This window comes from Martes martes (assembly GCF_963455335.1).
Source record: "Martes martes genome assembly, chromosome: 11".
Taxonomy (NCBI): domain Eukaryota; kingdom Metazoa; phylum Chordata; class Mammalia; order Carnivora; family Mustelidae; genus Martes; species Martes martes.
The window spans coordinates 82,377,981-82,399,876 of NC_137899.1; positions in this window are offsets into that span (position 1 = coordinate 82,377,981).

Below are 21,896 nucleotides of genomic sequence, written 5' to 3' on the forward strand. Positions count from 1 at the left end.
CAACAGCTATTTCACTGAAATGATTGTTCAAGTAAACTTGCTAAACAAAATGATCTTTTTAGCAGCCTGCATTAAGACAGTCTTACCTCAGTGTGCTGGCCTGCTAAGATGTCAGTTTACCATCAAATTTTATTTTATTTTTTGATCTTCATAGTAGGACTAAGATAAGCTTGAGTATATCCTTGAATTATATCCATATTTTCACATATGAATTGATACTGTATGAAATAGATAATTTTTTAGTATATGTGCTGCCGAAGCGAGCACTCAAATAGATAATTTTTTATGATTGACCATTTGACATCATTCTGATAAAAATTCAGATTTTACTATTAAAACAGTTCTATGAACTCCCCTCCCCTGAGGCAGAATTAATAGAGTTGCAATATTGTAATTCAGAAACAGTAATGCTCACCACTTAGAGGGTTAGATTGTCTTTTAATAGAAACCCATTATGGAAAATACTTCTAACTAGCTTCAATTGTCTCTTTTTTGTTTAAGCAAAAGGATATAATTAAATGCAATATTTGAAAGTGTAAATATGCTGTGATTAAAGTACTCATTATTCTCTATTTTCGTAAGGTAAAAAGATAAATGATAGAAAAGATTCTCACTTTTGAGGCATTAGCTTTCACTAGCATATACATTTGGAGACAGTGTGACTCTAATATCTATTCTAGTTCTCCAAAAATATGAAGAGCTAGAAAACAGAGCCATTAGGTACTATGGTGCAGAGTGCGTACTACACAGCTCTAGTGATCATCATTCTCATAGCCTATGCTATAAATATGTCTCCATTGTGCAGTAAAAAACCTGAAAAAACATGCAGAAAGATCTTGGTTAGATATATCTTTTCTTGTCCTAGGTACAGATATTTTCATTTTAAATTTTTCATAAATAATTTAGTATTCATTACAGTGTTACATTAGCATTTCCCTACAGAAATAGCTTATAAATAAAATGAACTTTAGCTTCAAATATTAAACCTATTGAGATAGAGTTAAGATGGTGTCACTCTATACTTGTTCTGGTATAGGCAGTATAACAGAACTCAATCTCAGTTTCATATGACTTGATATCAAAGTTAGGATCCAGGCACAATATATTGTATAGAATAGGACTTGGGTTAGGGTGGGATCCAACAGATAGATGTTGGACTTGGTTTCAGAAGTGGGCAGGTTCAAGGACATAGTCTATTGACCCAGCCAGGAAACAACAATGGATTACTGACCAAGAAGGTGATAATTGTAGGGGAAAAAAGCCTGAGGCACAGCTTTGAGGTAAACTGTTTATTAAATAGTTTCAAAATAAAATGGATTTGGAAGCTTCAGGGTTCAACATTTATCTTCTGTCATACTCTATTGGTACTTTTCTTAAATTATTTAATTGGAACCTTCACAAAAATAGTCTGATTATCAGAGAATTTAAGGTGAATTGCCAAAATTAGTTTAAATAGCAGATGAATCTGACCATAAAGTATGTGATTTCTCTAGTTTAACATACTGCTTAATAAGACTGAGTCTTCATGCTCTTAAAAAGCCCAGGATATAGTTCAAGAATGATTAACACATGTTCATGATTGGTCTGTAATTACTCATGAATTGCTGGAGTCTGTGTTAAAATGATGGAACCAATTTTTCAAAATTAATTTCTTTTTTCTTTGGGGATCCATACTGTCTACTTGTAGAATAAAATTCTGTCAAAGCTTAGATCTTATCAGTATACATACATTTTTCTACCAAAAAAGGATTAATGATGCCAGAAATTATTGTTTTTCAGAGAAAAGCTGAAGATTGTTAACATATAGCATAGTCTGTTAGAGTCTGGTATAATCAAAACACTATAAATTCAGAGGACTGGCAGAAACTCAGTGGTTTCCTCTCTGACCTTTGGGAAATTTCTAAGCTTTTCTAATTTCACTCTGTTTAAAAGAAGTCATTTGCATCTGATTTTGGGGTGATAAATATGAAAAATTATTCTAGCTTACTTAAGATTGAATTATGTTATACAAGCTTGCTAATAATTCCAAGTAGAATAGAATGAAAGAAGTAGAGATGTTATAACTACAAACAAAAGATGTTGTGAAGAATAGAGAAGCAGCATATCTGTTATTTTTATGGTATATGATTATTGTTGATCCTGATATAGTAGGTTTAGGAATATTATTTTACAGATATTAAAGACATCAAATCATTTACTTTACATGTCAGGATCGGAGCAGCATTATTTTATTGTTACATTTTAAGATATTTCATTTAAGCATTCAACAAAAGGATGAGAATCTTTAATGTTTTCCAAATGCTTTTCCTAAGCTAACAGATCTTGTTCCTTCCTTATTTATTCCATTTATTCAACAAAATATATATCATGTCATTGGGCAGTTGGATATGGAATCTCAAAACTACCTGGTAAACCCAGAAAAATCAAATCTTGAAGAACGAAGTTGGAATACTTACATTTTCCAATTTCAAAATTTACCATAAAACAATAGTAATTAAGAGTTTGTTACTGTGATAAGGATAGACATGTATCAATGGAGTAGAAGCATTATTCCCTATGTCTTTGGGTTAACTTATTTATTCCAAGGATGCCAAGACCATCACCAAGAAATAAATTGTCTTTTCAATAAATGGTGTCAGGACAGTGGATATTCACATGTAAAATGTAGTTGAACTCTTATGTCATACCTTATAAAAAGATACACTGAAAAATGAATCAAAGACCTAAATTTAAAATTGAAAACAGTAAGATTCTTGGAAGAAGACATGGAAGTAAATCTTCATGACATTGGATAAGGCAATGGTTTGCAACATATATTACCAAAAGCACAGAAAACAAAACAAAAATAGATGGAATTTATTAAAATTAGAAATGTTTGTGCTGCAAAGGATACCACCAAAAAGTAAAAAACAACTCACAGATGAGGAAACATTTACAATTCATGTATCTGAATATGGTATTCAGATATATATCCATTCAGGTATCCAGAATATATAAAGAATGCTTATAACTCAGCAAGAAGAAGAAAATTATTTAAAAATTGGGCAAGGGCCTTGGATAAATATTTCTCCAAAGAATGTATCTAAATAGCCAATAGACACATGAAAGGATGCTCATCATTTATTAAGGAAAAGCAAATGAAAACCACAGTAAGTTACCACTTAATCATTAGGATGGCTATGATCAAAAAGACATGCAACCAATAACTAGTATTCACAGGGGTATGAAGAAATTGGAACCCTCCTTCTTTGCTGGTAGAAAAGTAAAATGGTACAGCTACTCTGGAAAAGAGTTGAACAAATCTTTCAAAATGTTAAATATAGAGTTATAGTATGACCCAGAAAGTATAGTATGACCCACTTCAAGGTATATACAAGAGAAATGAAAGCATATGTTCACACAAAAATTTATACACAAATATTTTTAGCTTATTCATAGTAAAAAGTAGACACATCACTAGTACATAACCATTCACCATTGATAGGCGTGTGTGTGTGTGTGTGTGTGTGTATACACACATATATTGGACAGGCTTATACATATAATATACACATACATGTATCTATATGTATCTCTATATATACACTTCTAAATAAATTCTTAAAAGGTGAATTTTATGGTGTTTGGATTTTATCTCCATAAATATGTGATATACGCACACCTATGTACATCTCTAAGTACACTCAAAGTACACTCAAAGATATGTGTGTGTGTGTGTGTGTGTGTTCATTTGTGTGTGTATATACAATTTCCCTGGAAGATGTTAGAGGAAAGACTAAAGAAGCTGAGGGAAGTAAGCATTCTTGAATTCATATATTATGTTCAATCAGATGACCCAATAACCTACAAGATTATGTTCTGTAACACCTACCAGAGGCCATATCACCCACCATCACATAAATATAGTGGTGAGAGGGATACTAACATAATTAAGAAGTTCAGTGATGGCTGTCTTCTACAAGCCACCTGGTAGGGATGGCCAAATAAGATAGCTACAAACCTGGTCTTATTTATAACTCAGAATAATGGGGTCCTAAATAACAGAGGCCAAGTGGTGGCTGCATCTTGGATCCCATCGAACACACAAAAAGGAGGCAGAGCATGCGGTAGGCCACTTTGGTTCAGAAGGCAATACATTCTATACCTAGGAGTATTGTTCTAGCCCATTTATTGAGTGGCATAGAGGGCTGCCAGTTTTGAGTGGTGACCAGAGCCAGAAAGTTTGCTGCATCAGGTTACAGTGCAATCTGCCCTATCCCTTGGGCCCTACCACCTGGTAGACATATGGTGCTGGAGTGTCAGTGGTGGGAAGAGATGAAATTAAAGTATATGGCAAGCTGCAATTGAATGGCAACATAGGCCCTTCGGATGCTATAGCAAAGCCACACCATCTGCGGTAGAAAATTATACACTCTTTCTGAAATAGCTAGTGGTGTGTTACCAGGTCCTGGTAGAGATGGAAATATTAGTTTTGGGACAGCGACTCATTATGTCTATTATGAGATGGTCCTGTCAGATCTTTCAAGTTAAAATATTGTACAGGCCTTGCATCTGTCTATTATAAGATGGAAATGGCATATCCAGGAAGAGGACTGCACAGGACCAGAGGGTGTGAGTGAGCCCCCCCCAGCAGACAGCTCAGACCCTTATGTCTCTCACAAGTCCTGCATCAGTCCTTTTTTTCATCTGCCTCTATTTCTATACATGGTTCTGTAGGACAAACTGAAAGAAGAAAAAGCCTGAGCCTGGTTTATAGATGGATTGGCTCAATGCATGTGTGCAAGCCAAAAGTGGTTGGCAGTTGCATTACTAACAGTTTCAGAATTGACCCTGAAAGACAATGGAGAAGAAAATATGCATTCCTGGCTATTGGCCAGAGGCCTGGTTATTGGCTAGTGGCCTCGCTATCTATTTAGGGACCTGGAAAAGAAGTGTGAGGTTGGATATAGGGAATTCTGGGATAGAGTCGTATGATGTAGATGGACATATAAGAGTTGGAGTTTGTATTCCATATTAAGCCCATCAAAAACATTTCACCATGGGAGACAGACTGAATTACCAAGTAGGTAAGATGTCTCAGCCTCTGTCATCAACCATTTTTTCAGACCTAGCACAATGGGCATATGAATAGAACAGCTAGTATGGCACAGATGGAGACCATATATGAACCCGACAGCATGGTGTCCATGTATTAATAGCTATCTACTTCTGCCTCTAAATATACAATCCATAGTAATACATTTAACACTAATCTCCCAATATTATACTATTCCCTCAGGTTACTAACCCAACCCCTTGGGGGTAAGTTGGCTATGTAATCTCCCTTCCATCCTTGAGGGCCAGTGGTTCATCCTCTTCTGGGTATAGGTTTATTTTTGCTGCCACTGTAGTACCATTATCTATGGGCTTATGGGGTACCTGGTATATAGGCACGGACTCGTATAAAAGCATAGTATCTGAATAGGGGACTCATTCTACGGCAAAGGAGGTGTAGAAATGAGCCTTAACTTCTGTACCTGCCAATCAAATTGAATTTGTTAATTCAGAATTCAAATTTATTAAATACTCAAGACAATTATTTCTGCTAGGATTTTTTCCCTTCATTTTATAGATGAGTTGGGAGAGTTTCTGGGATCATTTAACTTGTTGAATTGGGTTTTAATCAGTCTATTTCATACCAAAGTTCATGATTTTTATACAATACTACATATGAAGTTCTCACAGTTATTGCCAAACACACTCATGTTAATAAATTCTGATAGGAAAACATATTCTTTTTTAATATTTACTTGTTTATCTGAGAGGTAAAGAGAGAAATATGAGTGGGAGGGGCAGAGGGAGAGAGAGTCTCCAGCAGACTGCGCTAAAACCATGGAGCTTTACTTGGGGCTCAGTCTCATGATCCAGAGATCATGACCTAAGCTGAAACCAAGAGTCAGATGCTCAACCAACTGTACCACCCAGGCACCCAGAAAACATATTCTTAAGTTGCTTAATATATCCAGGGACTACAGGTTAAAAAAATCAGTGAATGATAAAGTTGAAACTTGAATTGTCATTTGTCATTCTTAGCAGGCACATTCTTAGCCCTACTACTTCTGTTCTTTGAGACATATTTGTTAGTTTAATTTCCAAGTAGTTTATAAAGTGTCCTCTGAAATAATTGTTGGATGGTTTTCCAAGTCTTGGTGGTGTTGAAGAATAATTTGTAGCATTGCCTTTTAATAGTGAAAACCAAGTGAATGGCATGGATAAGGAGTGAATAATCCTAGCACATAGCACTCAAACGATATGCAGCCTGAGAGAATTATGTAGGAAAAACTAGTGGTACAGGGGTTCACAGCTAGAAGAAAAGCATACAGAACATTTGAGGTTGCATAGAACTTCCTAGTTCATGGTCGTTATTGAGTATATAGTAAAAATATTTAGTAGATGTGAAAATAAAGTTTCCTACTCAGTTTCTACTCAGAAGCTGCCATAGAAGGACATTTATTTAAATTAAATTGTAGACATTGTGAAAAAAATAAGTGATTTAAAGTCTTTATATTTGCTATTGATAGTGTTGTTACAATTATAGACAATGAGGCCTGATGTTCTGGAATTCTCTTCAAGTACAAATAGAATATTACATTAGATATTTGGAGGTTGCAATCGGCCAACAGGTTATCAGAAACATAGTGTTTGGCATGACAAACTCAGTTTTATTTGCTGTAAATAGGTTTACTATTCTCTCATTTTCTATAGTTCCCACGAACTGCTAGTGTATAAAGTGGGACATGTTTCCTTTGTTCATTAATATTCTGTAGCCCATCCATTAATTCATTTGGCTTTGCTTAGTTCAGTAATCAGGCATTTCAATGTGTTGTCATTTTAGTGCCTCTGATTTCCCTACTCTTTATTAGAAAAAATATGTTCCATTAGACTAGACTAATGCACAATGTAAGCAGAATGTTCTCTCTCTTAATTTGTAGTCTTTTCAATTAATACATTTTTGAATTGGATAAGACAAGGATGTTAAGTGTTTAATAACTTCCCAGTATGGATATAAAGACTTTGGTACATTCACTTAAAGATGTACTTCTTTTTCTTTATTTTTTAATTCCCATATAATTAATGTACATTGTTAAATTACTTTCAAGTGTCCAACATAGTGATTCGACAATTCTATACATTACTCAGTGCAGGTCATGACAAAGTGTCCTCTTAATCCCCTTCACCTATTTCACCCATCCCTCCACCACCTCCTTTCTGGTAACCACCATTTTTTTCGATATAGTTAAACGTCTGGTTTTTTTGGTTTGTCTATTTTTGTTGTTCATTTGTTTTGTTTTCTTTCTTACATGAGTAAAATCATATGGTATTTGTCTTTCTCTGACTGATTTATTTCCTTTAGCCTATACCCTGTAGGTCCATCTATGTTGTTGAAAATGGCAAAATTTCATTCTCTTTTATGACTGAATAATATTCCTCTGTGTGTGTGTGTGTGTGTCTTTATCATTCATCAGCTGCTTCATTGAATGAATCAGCATTCATTGGGCTGCTTCCATATCTTGGCTTTTATAAATAATGTTACTATAAACATAGGGGTACATGTATCTTTTTTAATTAGTGTTTTTAGCATTTTGGGGTAAATGCAAGTAGTGTGATTGTTGGATCATAGGGTAATCCTATTTTTAACTGTTTGAAGAAAGTCCATACTGTTTTTTACAGTGGCTGTTCCAGTTTGCATTCCCACCAACAGTGCACGAGGGTTTCTTTTCCTCCACATCCTTGTCAACACTTTTTTTTTTTTTTTTTAAGCCATTCTGACAAGTGTGAGGTGATATCGCATTGTGGTTTTCATTTGCATTTTCCTGATAATGAATGATGTTGACCATCTTTTCATATGTCTGTTGGTCTCTGTGTGTCTTCTTTGGGAAATGCCTGTTCATGTCTTTTGCCCCTTTTCAATTGGATTATTTGTTTTTGTTGGTGCTGAGTTGTGTAAGTTCTTTATATATTTTGGTTTTAAAATATATCATTTGCAAATATCTTCTCCCACCCAGTGGGTCGTCATTAATTTTGTTGATTGTTTCCTTTGCTGTGCAATTTTTTTTTATTTTGATGTAGTTCCAATAGTTTATTTTTGCTTTTATTTCCCTTGTCTCAGGAGACATATATAGAAAAATGTTGCTATGGCTAATGTCAGAGAAATTACTGCCTGTGCTCTCTTCTAGGATTTTTATGGTTTCAGGTCTCACATTTAGGTCTTTATTCCATTTTAAATTTATTTTTGTGTATGGTGTAGGAAAGTGGTCTAGTTTCATTCTTTTGCCTGTAGCTGTCCGGCATCATTTGTTGAAGAACCTTTTTCCTGTTGTATATTCTTGCCTCTTTTGTTGAAGACTGACCATAGAATTGTGGGTTTATTTCTGGACTCTCTATTCTGATCCATTGACATATGTGTCTATTTTTGTGCCAGTACCATATTGTTTTGATTACTACAAATTTGTAGCATATCTTGAAATCTGGAATTGTGGTACCTCCAGTTTCTCTCTTTTTCAAGATTGTTTTGGGTATTTGGGGTCTTTTGTGGTTCCATGCAAATTTTAAGATTATTTGTTCTAGATCTGAGACAAATGTTGGTCTTTTGATAGGGATTGCATTAAATCTGCAGATTACTTAGGGCTCTATAGACATTTTAACAATATCGGTTTTTCTAATCAAGCATGGAATATCTTTCAGCTCTTGTCATCTTAAATTTATTTCATTAATATTTTACAGTTTTCACAGTATAAATCTTTCACCCCCTTTGTTTAGTTTATTCCTAGGTATTTTATTATTTTTGGTGCAATTGTAAATGGGATTGTTTTCTTAATTTCTCTTTCTGCTGCTTCATTATTGATGTATAGAAATGCAACAGATTTATATAGATTGCTTTTGTTTCCTGAGACTTTGCTGAATTCATTTATAGTTCTAAGAGATTTTTGGTGGAGTCTTTAGGGTTTTCTATATATAGTATCTTGTCATCTGTAAATAATGAAAGTTTTATTTCTTCCTTACCAAACTGGATGTCTTTCATTTCTTTTTCTGGTCTGACTGTTGTGGCTAGGATTTCCGTACTATGTTGAATGAAGTGATGGGATTGGACATCCTTGTCTGGTTCCTGAACTTAGCAGAAAAGCTCACAGTTTTTTCCCATTGAGTATGATATTCACTGTAGGTTTTTCATCTCTGACCTTTATTATTTTGAGGTATGTTCCCTCTAAATGTATTTTGTTCAGGGTTTTTATCATGATTGGATGTTGTACTTTGTCAAATGTTTTTTCTGCATCTATGGAAATGATCATATGCTATTTATCCTTTCTTTTATTGATATGATGTCTCACATTGACTGATTTTCAAATATTGAACTATCCTTGGATCTTAGGAATAAATCTTACTTGATAGCGGTATTTTTTTTTTTTTTATTTTTAATATGTTGTTGGATTCCATTTGCTAGTTAACACTTCTGGTAAGGTTGGTTTAGTGTGATGAATTTCTTTAACTTCTGTTTGTCTAGGAAACCTTATCCCTCCTTTTATTTTGAATAATAGTCTCTTACTGGATAGAATATTCTTGGTTGAAGGTTTTTTTGTTTTGTTTTGTTTTGTTTTGTTTTGTTGTTTCCATTCAGCACTTGAATATTTCATGCCTCTTCCTTCTGGTCTGCTGTTTGCTGAAAAATCAGCTGCTGCTCTTATGGGATTTCCCTGGTATATAACTGCTTTCTTTTCTCTTGCTGCTTTTAATATTCTTGCTCTATCATTACTTTTTGGCATTTTAATTACTATGTGTCTTGGCGTGGACCTGCCAGGTCTTACTTAGGAATAAACTAAACAAAGGGGGTGAAAGATTTATACTCTAAAAACTGTAAAATATTAATGAAATAAATTTAAGATGACAAGAGCTGGGGCTCTCTCTGCCTCCTGGATCTAGATATTTATTTCCTTCACCAGTTAGTGCTTCAGATAAAATTTCTGCCCTCTTTTCTCTCTTCTTCATCTGGGATTCCTAAAATGCAAATGTTACTATGCTTGATAACGTTGTTGAGTTCCCTAAATCTGTGCTCATTTTTTATTTTTCTTTTCTCTTTCCCCTGTTCAGTTAGATTTCTTTCCCTTACTCTATCTTTCAGGTTGCTGTCCCATTCTTCTGCTTCTTCTACTATTTATTTCCTCTAGTGTATTTTTAATTTCAGTTATGATTTCTTCATCTCTGATTAGTTATTTTTTATATTTTCTATCCCTTTGTTGATAGGTTCATTGAGATTCTTCACTCTTCTCTTAAGTCCAGTATCTTTATGACCATTATTTTAAATTTTCTGTCAGGTATATTGCTTATCTCCATTTCATTTAGCTCTCTTGCTGTGATTTTGTCCTGTTCTTTCATTTGGGACATATTCCTCTGTCTCCTTATTTTGTAATTTTTTATGTCTGCTTATATGTGTTAGGGAAGTCAGCTTTGTCTCCTGCTCTTGAAAGTAGTGGGTGTAGAAAGAAGAGGTTCTGTAGTGCCCTGAGCAGTATCCCCTGTTCACCAGAAACTGGTTGTTCAGGGATATCTCTTATGTGTGTTGCATGTCCCGTATTTTGCAGCTGAGCTGCCTTTGCTTCCACTTCAGTTGTCTGCAGTGGCTCTCTTTGCCTATTTGTGGCAGGGTTTGGTCCTGGTGTTGTTAATTGACTGGTCTGGGGCTACCTTGAATTTGAGTTTGGTCAGACTAGGTGTTTGCTAGGGATGCAGTAGCACCAAACTGCAGGGCATTCCCTGTGTATTGTCTGTTGAGGGACCAGATGCCTGCCTCAGCACACAGCTGGATCCATAGTGGAGCTGGTGTGAGTGACTATCTTTCCCACTCCCCAGTGCAGGAATCACTTTGGAGTGGCCCTGGACATTGTCAGAGCTACTTTCACAATGCCATGCTTCTGGTGCCCCTTTAAATGGACTCCTACTGAGGGCAGGTTGGATGGGGCAGTTTGGATGGGACAAGTCCACAGGAGAATAGAGGAGTTGGCATTTGATTATGGCAAGGTTTGGACTGGTCTGCTGTGGGAGGAGACCTGTAGCTGCTTTGGAGAACTTCTGATGGTGGATTAGAGGGGGTGGTCTGCAGAGGAACATGGGGGTGGTGTATGCTGTTTGCAAGCTAGGTGTTTGCACTGGTTCCCACAGGTGTCTGTGTATCTAGGGTTGGGGGTAGAGAGGAGGGAAATGTGCCTGTCAGCTCTTTAGTTCTTGGAGAAGTCTCCTCAAGATCCTTGCTTCTCTAGTTCATGTTCTAAGATTAGTAAATAAATCTTCCTGTGCATCCCAGGCATTTTTCAAACTGCTGCTTCTCTATTGTATCTCTGTAGGGTTGTTTGCTATTCTGTCTCTTTAAGGGTAGGGACTCAGTTTCCTATCACCTTCCTACTCTCTCAGAGTAGAACCCATTGATTTTTAAAGTTCTGACATTCACCCCCAACTGGTTGTAAAAACTGATGAGGCTAAGCCTCTGTGGTTTTCAAAGACCAAATGTTATGAGGATTCATCTCATCTCATGCAGATCCCCATGTCTGGTGTGCCTGGTGTGGGGTCTGCTCCTCTCCCTTTTCCTGGCTTTGGGTTGCCCTCCCTCCTGTGGTTAGTGTTGTGAGTCAGTTTCGTTCCCAAACTCATCTCTTTCTTCTCTACTGTTTACAATATGGCCTCTTCTCTATGTTTAACTGCAAAGTCTGTTCTGCCAATCTTCAGGTGGTTTTCTGGGTTATTTCCATGGATGTGGACATTATGTAGGTACATTCTTGGGATGAGGTGAGCTTAGAATTGTCTTGCTTCACCATTTGTGCTGGAAGTCTGATATCCTTTTGAATTGCATATATTTGGAAATTCAAAGAAAATATTATTTTTTAAAAATTTATTTATTTAACAGACAGAGATCACAAGTAGGCAGAGAGGCAGGCAGAGAGAGGGGGAAGCGGGCTCCCTGCCCAGCAGAGAGCCCGACATGGGGCTAGATCCCAGGACCCTGGGATCATGACCCAAGCCAAAGGCAGAGGCTCAACCCACTGAACCACCCAGGTGCCCCTCAAAGAAAATACTATTAAACAGCAGGACAATAAGCAGAATATAAAATTGTAGATAAAATTGATTTCTTTTTAGAAAATATAAACAATTATTAGTAGGAAGTATATTAAAGGAAATGTAAACAGTGGTTATTTATTATTTATTTATTTATTTATTTATTATTGTTCTGTTTCTACACTTTCCTGATTTTTTTTTTGGAGACCATGTCGAGTAAATAAAGATAATTTTGAATAAACAAATGCAGGGGTATTCATTCCAGAAAAATATAGAATGGAGGTAGTATCAACAGAAGAATTCTTTTGTCAAAAGTATAAGTTAGGGGCGCCTGGGTGGCTCAGTGGGTTAAAGCCTCTGCTTTCAGCTCAGGTCATGATCTCAGGGTCCTGGGATCGAGCCCCGCATCGGGCTCTCTGCTCGGCGGGGAGCCTGCTTCCTCCTCTCTCTCTGCCTGCCTCTCTGCCTGCTTGTGATCTCTGTCTGTCAAATAAATAAATAAAATATTAAAAAAAATAAGTTAGACTTCTGGTTAATTAAAGTAGAGACAAGACATAACATGTATCTTTTTTTTTTTTTTTAAGATTTTATTTATTTGACAAAGAGCACAAGTAGGGAGAGCAGCAGGCAGAGGAAGAGGAAGAAGCAGACTCTCCACTGAGCAGGGAGTCTGATGTGGGCTGAAGGCAGACGGTTAACTGATTGAGCCACCCAGGTGCCCCAAGACATAATATGTATCTTATTTCTATGGCTATTCCATTTGCAAATAGTAAAGATTGTTTATGCCTGCTATAGGGAATAGATAAACTATTATGCTATGAGGATTTTTTCAGTTATGTAGTCTGGGACTGGAGAAAATTTATTCTTCAGAGGCACTATTACTTCTGATTCTGCACCCTGCCTCACTGGGGGCTAACCTATAGGCAACAAATAGTTTTTCTGTAATCTTGTGGGAGAGGAAAAAGAATTTTCTCTTGACTCTTCTGTGTTTAGCTGAGACATCCTCCTTTAATAAAAAGATTAACAGGAGAAAAAACAAAATTTAATAACATGTACACTTCCTATATACATGGGAGATATCCAGGAAAACTGAGTAACTCCCTAAAATGGCCCAACCCACCCCATTAAGTACCATTTTCAACTAAAGATAAAAGTTATTGTATGGAGGGGCCAGTTATAGTAGGTTGTCAGGAAAAGCATTGTAAACAAGGTATATAGTCACAATGCAGGTTTAAGTTGCTACCTTCTCCATTGATAAGACATTCTATAGGGATATAGAGTCATCCTCCTCTTCCTGGTACAGAGAAGGAGATACACTTACAAATGTAAGTGTTCCTTACAAAATAGTAACTTCTACTCAATTTTCAGATCTTCTACTGTGTCTATTTCTTAAATATAATCAGCTGAAAATAATCCTTATACCAAAGAGGTACATTTTGGGGTGGTGTATTCTTCTCTTCTACAATATTCTGCAATGTTTTAATATTCCTCATTTGTGAAGGGACATATAATAAGAGGAATAGACAATGACTTATTAGGTCAAAAAGAAATTAGAATATTATAACATCTCATAAATGATACAATTATCAACATTTCCATTGAGTATATATAGAGTATGTTGTAAAGCAAGTAGAACCCTCTTTTTCCCCAGAGTTATTGAATTTATTTGCATTTCTTCCTACTCTGATATGTGAATAGAAGACAATTATTAATCTGATGATGAAAATAAATTATATCTTTTACTCCTTAATGTATTAATTCCAATGAAATACATAAGTATCTTTTGATGACACAACATAGAAGAGAAATTATATATTTAATCCAACAGAAATAAAATGTACTCCCAAATTTCTAATTGGATGCTTTTGCTTTCTCAGCCATTACTGAAAATAATTAGTGAACAGGGAAATATACCATCCTTCTTGGGCTCCCTTTCACATTCTCATAAAAGACTCAAGTCTCCCCAGGGTGATCAGCCTCACAGTTTGAAAAACTCTGTCCTGGTTAGATAGAAAATCAAATAATTGCAAGAACAATTTGCAATCTCCAGGTGATTGAGAAAACAGAAGTAGACTGCAAGCTATATTATTATGTAAAGTGACAAAATATAATTACTGCATAGGAGGTCTTTGTTTTTTGAAGTTGCAGTCTTTAAAATACAAGGGTGAAGTGAATCACTCTGTTTCCTTTCAATCTCTGCTCCTATATTTGGGTTTACCCTTTGTGATCAGACCGAAATTGAGAAATAATGTTCATTTTTATGATCTAAAACAGGAGTCACCCTATAACACACACATCAACACATTGTGTTAGTAAAGCTGTTGGAAATTTGTATTCTATACTAGCAGGAGCATTTCGTATGTTGCTAGTAATTTTGGTGAAAAAAACATGGTCATATCGGGGAGGAAGAATCTCTGTCCTTCAAGGTATTTCTGGCTGAACTAAGAATCAAATTGACATGAGATAGATTAACAGGAGAAAATAATTTATAGTTTCACACACAAAGGGAATCTACACAGACGTGAAATTCCAAAGGCAGGCAACATGAGCCTTATCTAACATCCAAAACCAAGGAGAGAGGTACGGGTCTGAGGACTAAAAAGGGAAGAAAACTATTAACAGGAAGTTGAGAGGAAGTGTTTGGAAACTAAAGGTTGCCCTGTTGTGTGAATAAGTTTCTTAGGTAAATAGGAATATCCTTTAATAGTTCTCTTCCTGGTACAGGTAGGCAGTTGAAGTGGAGGTAGAAGTTTTCCTGTATATGCTGAATTTCCTCAAAATAATGTTCCTGTCAAAGTGGCTCATCTTGGGATGTCCTACTCATAGCCCCTATAGTTATAATGTAAAGTGATCACGTGAATTTTTTAAAACAAATATTTCTTGGGTATTCAATAACAAATATGTCAATTATAATGATGAAGTTTAGAATATAAGTGAGGTTTGGTGGGGTGAGGTCTGGAGCCGATGACCAAGAAAGAATTCTTGAGAAATCTTTGGTGCAAAATGGTGGTTTATTAAAGCACGGGGACAGGACCCATGTGCAGAAAGGGCTGCTGCCCCAGGGTTGTGAGGAGTGATCCATTATATACTTGCAAGTTGAGAGGCGGTCAGGAATAGCGTTAAGTCTCTATGGAATTTTGGAAGCAAGGTTTCCAGGACCTTGAGGGGTTAGCTGTTGTTGGGAAAAGGTCATTTATTACTGTCTAATAAAACCTTAGTCATGAGACCCTTCAGATCTATATCGGTGGCCATATGATTGGGGATGATTGCCAGCATGTATCTTGGAGGGTTTAGAGATATAGGAAGTTTCCAAAGGAATTTTTATATGTTAAAGTAGACCCACAGGATCCTGGTTGGGAGTGGGAGAGGCGGTCAGGCTAGGATTGCCTTTTGCCCTTTGCAAAGTATTAACGTGGAGACAGTTGAGTCCCTAGAGGAATGTCACTCTGACTGTTTCAAGGGCTTGTCAGTGGGCTCTAGATAGTAAGGATATTTAATAACTTTTCTCCTGCCTCTGTTTCCCACATCAAAACAAGGAGTATTCCCGAGCCCAAATTTCACATTCAATTTGGAAATAGGCTGTTTTAGAACTGCGTTCTTCTGTGTCAGCCTTTCCTGTCACTTACTGAACTATTTCTGTTTCATAGTTTTGGCTTAGGTATTTTTATATATAAGAGAAGTTTGTATTACGTAAGGAATTGAATAATGACTTCCAAGAGGAATATGAGGGAGACAACATTGGTGTTTTAAACTTGACATTTCCTAGTTTGTTTAATTACTATGTTTGAATTTTGATTTTTGAAGTTTGTTTTGCTGGCATCCAAAATGGCATATGTGAGTTGAAGACTATTGAAGTACATTGTTCAGGGTTTTGTATGGAAAGACTTTATTCTTATTTAATTTTTTAAATCTCCCTTACCTACTTTAAGAGTCACAGTTTATTAACAAATGCAGTTCCACCAAAAGGTTTTAGTAATTTACTTAGAAAATAAAATGCATTGTTGTAGGGACACCTGGGTGTCTCAGTTTAAGTGTCTGCCTTCAGCTTGGGTCATGATCCCAGGGTCCTGGGATTGAGCTTATGTCAGCTCCCTGTTTGGTGGGGAGGCTGCTTCTCTCTCTCCCTGTTTGTGCTTTCTCTCTCTCTCTAATAAATAAAATCTCTCAAAAATACATCGTTTTGGAGGTAATTTACAATACTTAATGGTAAAGTAATACACTGAATTGAATAAATGAAGATTCCTCCTTTCTATGCCTATCTTCAGTGTGATTACTTATGTGCAAATTGAACAAACAAGCATTCCAATGAAATATAGACTCTCATCTTTAAGTTGACAAAATCTAGTGATTGGTAGAATGGGATGGCAAAAGAACATAGAACTGTAAAATTACCCAATTCAAATAAAATATAATGCTACCAGGTTGAATTAAATAAGGAAAGAATAATACTCACATTGTATTTTATTTATTTATTTATTTATCTGTCTATTAGAGAGTGCAAGAGTGGGGGTGAAGAGAGGCAGAGGGGCAGAGAAAGAGAGAATCTTAAGCAGACACTACGCCCAGCATGGACCCTGATGTAACACTTGATCTCCTGACCCTGAAATCAAGAGTCAGATGCTTAACTCACACTGACTGAGCCACCCAGATGCCCCATTTTAAAAAATTTTTTTATTTTAATTTTTCTTTTTCTCATTTATACATGTGCATAATTTAAAGAACTAAAATGCTCTGTAAAAAAAAAAAAATGCTCTGTAAGTCTTAAAACCACAAAACTGCATTTACTCTGTGTCTCTCCTTACCCCACAAGTCTGTGCTGCAGAGCCTGACATATTTTGTCCTTAACTGCAAATTTTTATAATTAGTCCTATATACATAAATGAAATATTTAGTATTTCTTGATTTTTCAAATGTAAACAATACACAATTTTATTTGGAAGATGAGGACTTATCTTTCATGTAACCCCAACTCCTTATAGTCTCCTTTTTCTGTCTCCCAGTATAGTTATATTATAATTATTTGTCAAACCAATGTTTTCTGCTTACATTATTGTTTCTTTGTAGATATTGTTCACATGAATCTTGTAATATACTCCAATTACCTTTTCTTCATTGTATAATACTTTGTTTTTCTTAGTGTTAATGACTTCTTTTCCATTTGCCCATTTGTCTTTTGGAAGCTTTAGAGGATCTTCTCAAATATTTGGTGATATTTACTGCCTATTCATGGTTAAGGGTAGGGCATTAAAATAGTAACTGGAAACCTTGAACAGAACTTACTATTTGCTGAGCTTCACCATAAATTGATCAGATATATACCCATATGTTTTAGTTGGAAATTTGTACTAGATAAAACATGGCTAGCTTCTGTAATAAGTAGCCTTTAAAATGTATTAAGGCTCAGGGTATCTGAGGGGCTCAGTCAGTTAAGCATCTAACTTTGACTCCAGTCATGATCTCTGGGTCCTGGGATTGAGCCCTGGGATCCAGCTCGGCATTGGGCTCTATGCTCAACAGAGAGTCTGCTTTTCCCTCTCCCTCTGCCCCTCCCCCTGTTCATGCCCTCTCACTCTCTCAAATAAATAAATACAATCTTCTTAAAAAATGTGTTAAGTCTCAAACAAAGTTTTTTATTCACCCCTCTGGTTAATGGGTGATTTTCTCTATATACAGATTCAGAAACACAGACTCTCTTTATCTTGTGATCATACTCATCCCATAGTCTTGAAGTACCCTGATGGCAGAAAGGGAAAGAGAACTTTTGCAAGAGCACATTTTTTTTTTTTTTAAATACTTGGCTTGGAAGTGATACACATCATATCTGCTCAAATGAGAGTAACCAGAACTGGTTCAATGCAGAGTGGGCTGTGTAGGGGCCCAGGGCAAGCTACCTCAGGATGGGACACTTTGGCATGAAGATTGTTTGAGCTAAAGGCAATCAAGACCCTGCAGTCTCAAGAGAAACTTTTGCCCCTCCCTTAACTACATTTAAGTTGAATTGGTGGTCTTTCCCAGAATAAGGGTTATTAGCAGAGATAAATCTTATCTGAGGGACCCATCTGTGTGGTACAGCAAGCATCCAACTATCAAACATCTGCTCTTCTTCTTGCCCTGCAGATTTCATTCCTTCCCTCTTAAGTCCCAGACTCCTACCCCCTTCTTCTTTGTTCAATTTGACATATATATCTCATTTTGCCTATCTTTGAAATTTCATGTCCATGTGGATTCTCCATACATACGCTGTTAAACTTGATTTTCTCCTGTTAATCTGTCTCATGTCCATTTGATTCTTAGTTCAGCTGGAAGGACCTTTGAAGGGGACAGGATATTCTTGCTCCCCAGCAGCTAGGAAGGATAGTCTCAGGCTAGGCAACTGCTCCTCTGTGACAACTTTAGTCTGCAGGAGGAGGATGAATTTTGATGGCCACTAGCTATCTCTGCCACAGGAAACCTCCTTGAAAAAAACAGTGTTAGAAATCTTTGCTCTAGGGATTGCCTGGTGAATATAAACTAGATTGCCACATTCTTTTAATTAATACCATAAGTCGTTGCTTTTTAAACTTTAATTGTATATAAATACGTGGTAAAATACAGATTCTGATCCCATAGGTATAGTATAGGATCTCAGTTTCTTGATTTCCAACAGAATCCCAGATGGTGTCTATCCTGCAAGCCTGTGGACCACAACTTTGAGAAGCAAAGAGCTGAGTTACAACACTCTGCCTCCAGCTATCCCATTCATTTCTTAGTCCAGAGCCTTTTTGATTGAATTTCTCTAGAGAGTAAACAACCTCTCTGATGCTAGTGTGTGTGTGAGAGAATAATTTCCTGGTGGAAATGATGGGGAAGGACCCCTAATAATGTACCTGTTTTCTATGCAGTGGCTTCTAGGGGATTTAACTAAAGATTAAACCAAGAGGTAGTTTTGAAGAGTAATAGTGACTCAAGTATCAAATCATCAAGGAATGAGAAAAATGACTCAAGTCATTTACACTCTGGGTCTTTGGAGAGGAAGAGAAGAGAATATATTGGCAGTAGCAATCAGAATAAGCGTTATCTACCACATCTTTTGGTTCACTGGTTGGAGATGGTAAGGAGACAGAACAATTGAACTTGCTGTGTGGAAAGCCTGGTTAGAAAAAGAAAGTGATGAGCATACTCAGAGAATCTGAGGATATGGTGATCTCTAGAAACCAAAGCAAAAAGTTTTAGAAGCTGTGAAAAGGGGAAAGTGGGTAGAAAAGAGGCTATAGAGTGTTCTAAGAATTGAAATCTGGGGAATGAAGAATAACCTGGAAGCCTGAGCTTCCTATGGTGATTGATATAAAAAGAGATGAATATTTCAATTAGTTTAGTCCTGATGATTCCAAGCAGATAATAGTAGAGGTCAGGAAAAGGGAGGAAAGAGGAGAGAGATTAGAGGTTGGGTCATGGCAGGGCAAATTTTAGACCTCCTTATTGACACCCCTTGGTGGAGGTCTACACAGAGCAAAGGTCTAACACTGTGTATGTCAAGGAAGTTTACCAAAGAAAACTTCCTTCTCCTGCCTGGAAAGAGAAGGAGAATTTAAGTAGGTATATAATACAGAAACCCTCCATTTTGTACTCTGACTGCACAAATCATATATCTTTTTGTTTCTGTTTGATGTGTTTTCTGTACTGAGGCTGCTTTATTATCACAACCTGGTTTTTTATTCACATTTTTCCAAATGCGGCTAATTGTTTTACGTAATATTGGTGAATGCTTTTGAAAATAACATGACATTTCTAAAGGATATTTACTCCTCTATAAAATATAAGCTGCAAATCTCCCCCAATTTAAATCACACCTGATCCGTCAGTGTATGCTGTGTGAGTTAGTTATTGAAAAATAAATAAATCATAATTTCTCTGAGCAAAGTTAATAACAAACATAAAGACTGTGGCAGGAGCCAGACCAGCCTCTCTTCTTCTGATTAGCTGAAAGAGATTGATTTAAAATTTATACTATCAAGCAAAAGGCAATTTCTGTATTATCCCCAGGCAGTTACACATTGGTGAGAAACACAGCCATGTACCAAGTCTCTCCATTATATGCACTTACTTTCAAATTGTTAGTCCATTTCATCATCAATCATCCACCCTTTCATTCAGGAAACATGAGCTAGCAGTGCAGTTCATTTATGGAACACTATTTTCATACTTAGCAATGTGTGAAACTGAATTCTTCACGTTGTTAAATTCAGCCTTATTTAGCATACGGGAATTGTAGACACTTGCAGGGATAGACACCAAAGTGCTGAACAGGCAGAGAGTGAACACAGAAATTACTCTTTAGAATCTTCTTTAGACATGAAGCTCTGAAAAGATGATTTTTAACTGTTTACTGTCTTTTCATTTTCTGCTACTGTAAATGTAGCTGAGATCAGAGTCCCTCAACATTTAAGATATTGAAGTTGAGATATTGCCAAACGAGTAATCTCTCGTTTCCTCTTTATCATTTGTAACTACTTCTAAATTCAGTTTTGTAACAGGGATTTTCAAAGCACACAGATAAATAAAATGAGAGTTTATGTAAATTCTGAACACTTAATATCCTCGGTAAAGGTAGAATATTTTAATTATGTAAATAGTTCCCATCATTTAGAGGCTCCACTGCTTCTAGGCAGCTTTTTAATCAAATGGCCCTAGCTTTTAAAACATTCCAAATAATTTGTATACTTGTAAATTTAATCACTAGTTCGACAGAATTTGAAAAAAAAATATATTCAAGTCAAACTTGAATGTATGAGGGGATGTTTCCAAAGAACCAATTGAAGGGATTTTTTTTTTCCTTTTTAACAATTGCTTTCTATTTAAGTTCTTTCCTGTATTGCAATTTCTTTTCTTTGCACTGCCGATCTAATTGCTGACATATCTATTATCTTTTATAGTCATTTCAAATAGCAAAAGGATTAGTTGCATAAGATTTTTCACCACTTCTTTTGGACTTGCAGCCAGTTCTCCCTGGCTGCTTCATTTTAATAGCCTACATAATGGAATTAAAAAGCTCTAACACCACTTTGGGTGCAAGATGTCTGTGACCAATGGCGAAGGCAAGCTAAAAGACCTTGAAAATGATACTGTATATACAAACAAACAAAACAAGAAAACACCAACAACAAAACACACATACACACAGACCTAGATTCCTTGAGGTTTAAAAAAAAAAAAAAGAACAACAAAACCACAACATCTGGAATATAGGAATGCATTGTAAGGAGGAAAAAACATGGTTTTGTTTTTACTGAGACTTAGGAAGTTATTGCAAAACTTCCAGAGTTCCTTTGTCAGTCACATAGGTGAGATTAGCAAACATTTTCAAGCACAGGAAAATATTTTTATTGGAATATCTTTCTATTTGAATAGAACATTCTATCTGTAGCAACACATTCCATGATTCTAACTGTAGGACCTAGAGAGACTTCTCAGGATAATAATCACATTTACATAATCCCGCATCTTTTTTTTTTTAATAGAGCAACCTCAATGAAATATGTCTTTCTGAGGCCAGAACAAATGTGTTTATTTTTTAAACCCACAAAGAAAAAAGGTTATTTGATGTTGTGCTGAGATCAGTAGATTGCTGTTGTTTTAATCTTTTTTCTTTCTTTCTCAAAGTAAAACATCATCTAATTTATTCTTGAGAACTAAAGGAATCCTTCCCTTAGTGACATAGTAGATCTTCTGAAACTTAGAGTTTCATATACTTTTTCTGAAAATGGCTGGGATGATGTGTGGAGCTCAAAAGAATATATTTACTTTCTATATATGCTAAATGACTTAAAACTGTTTTA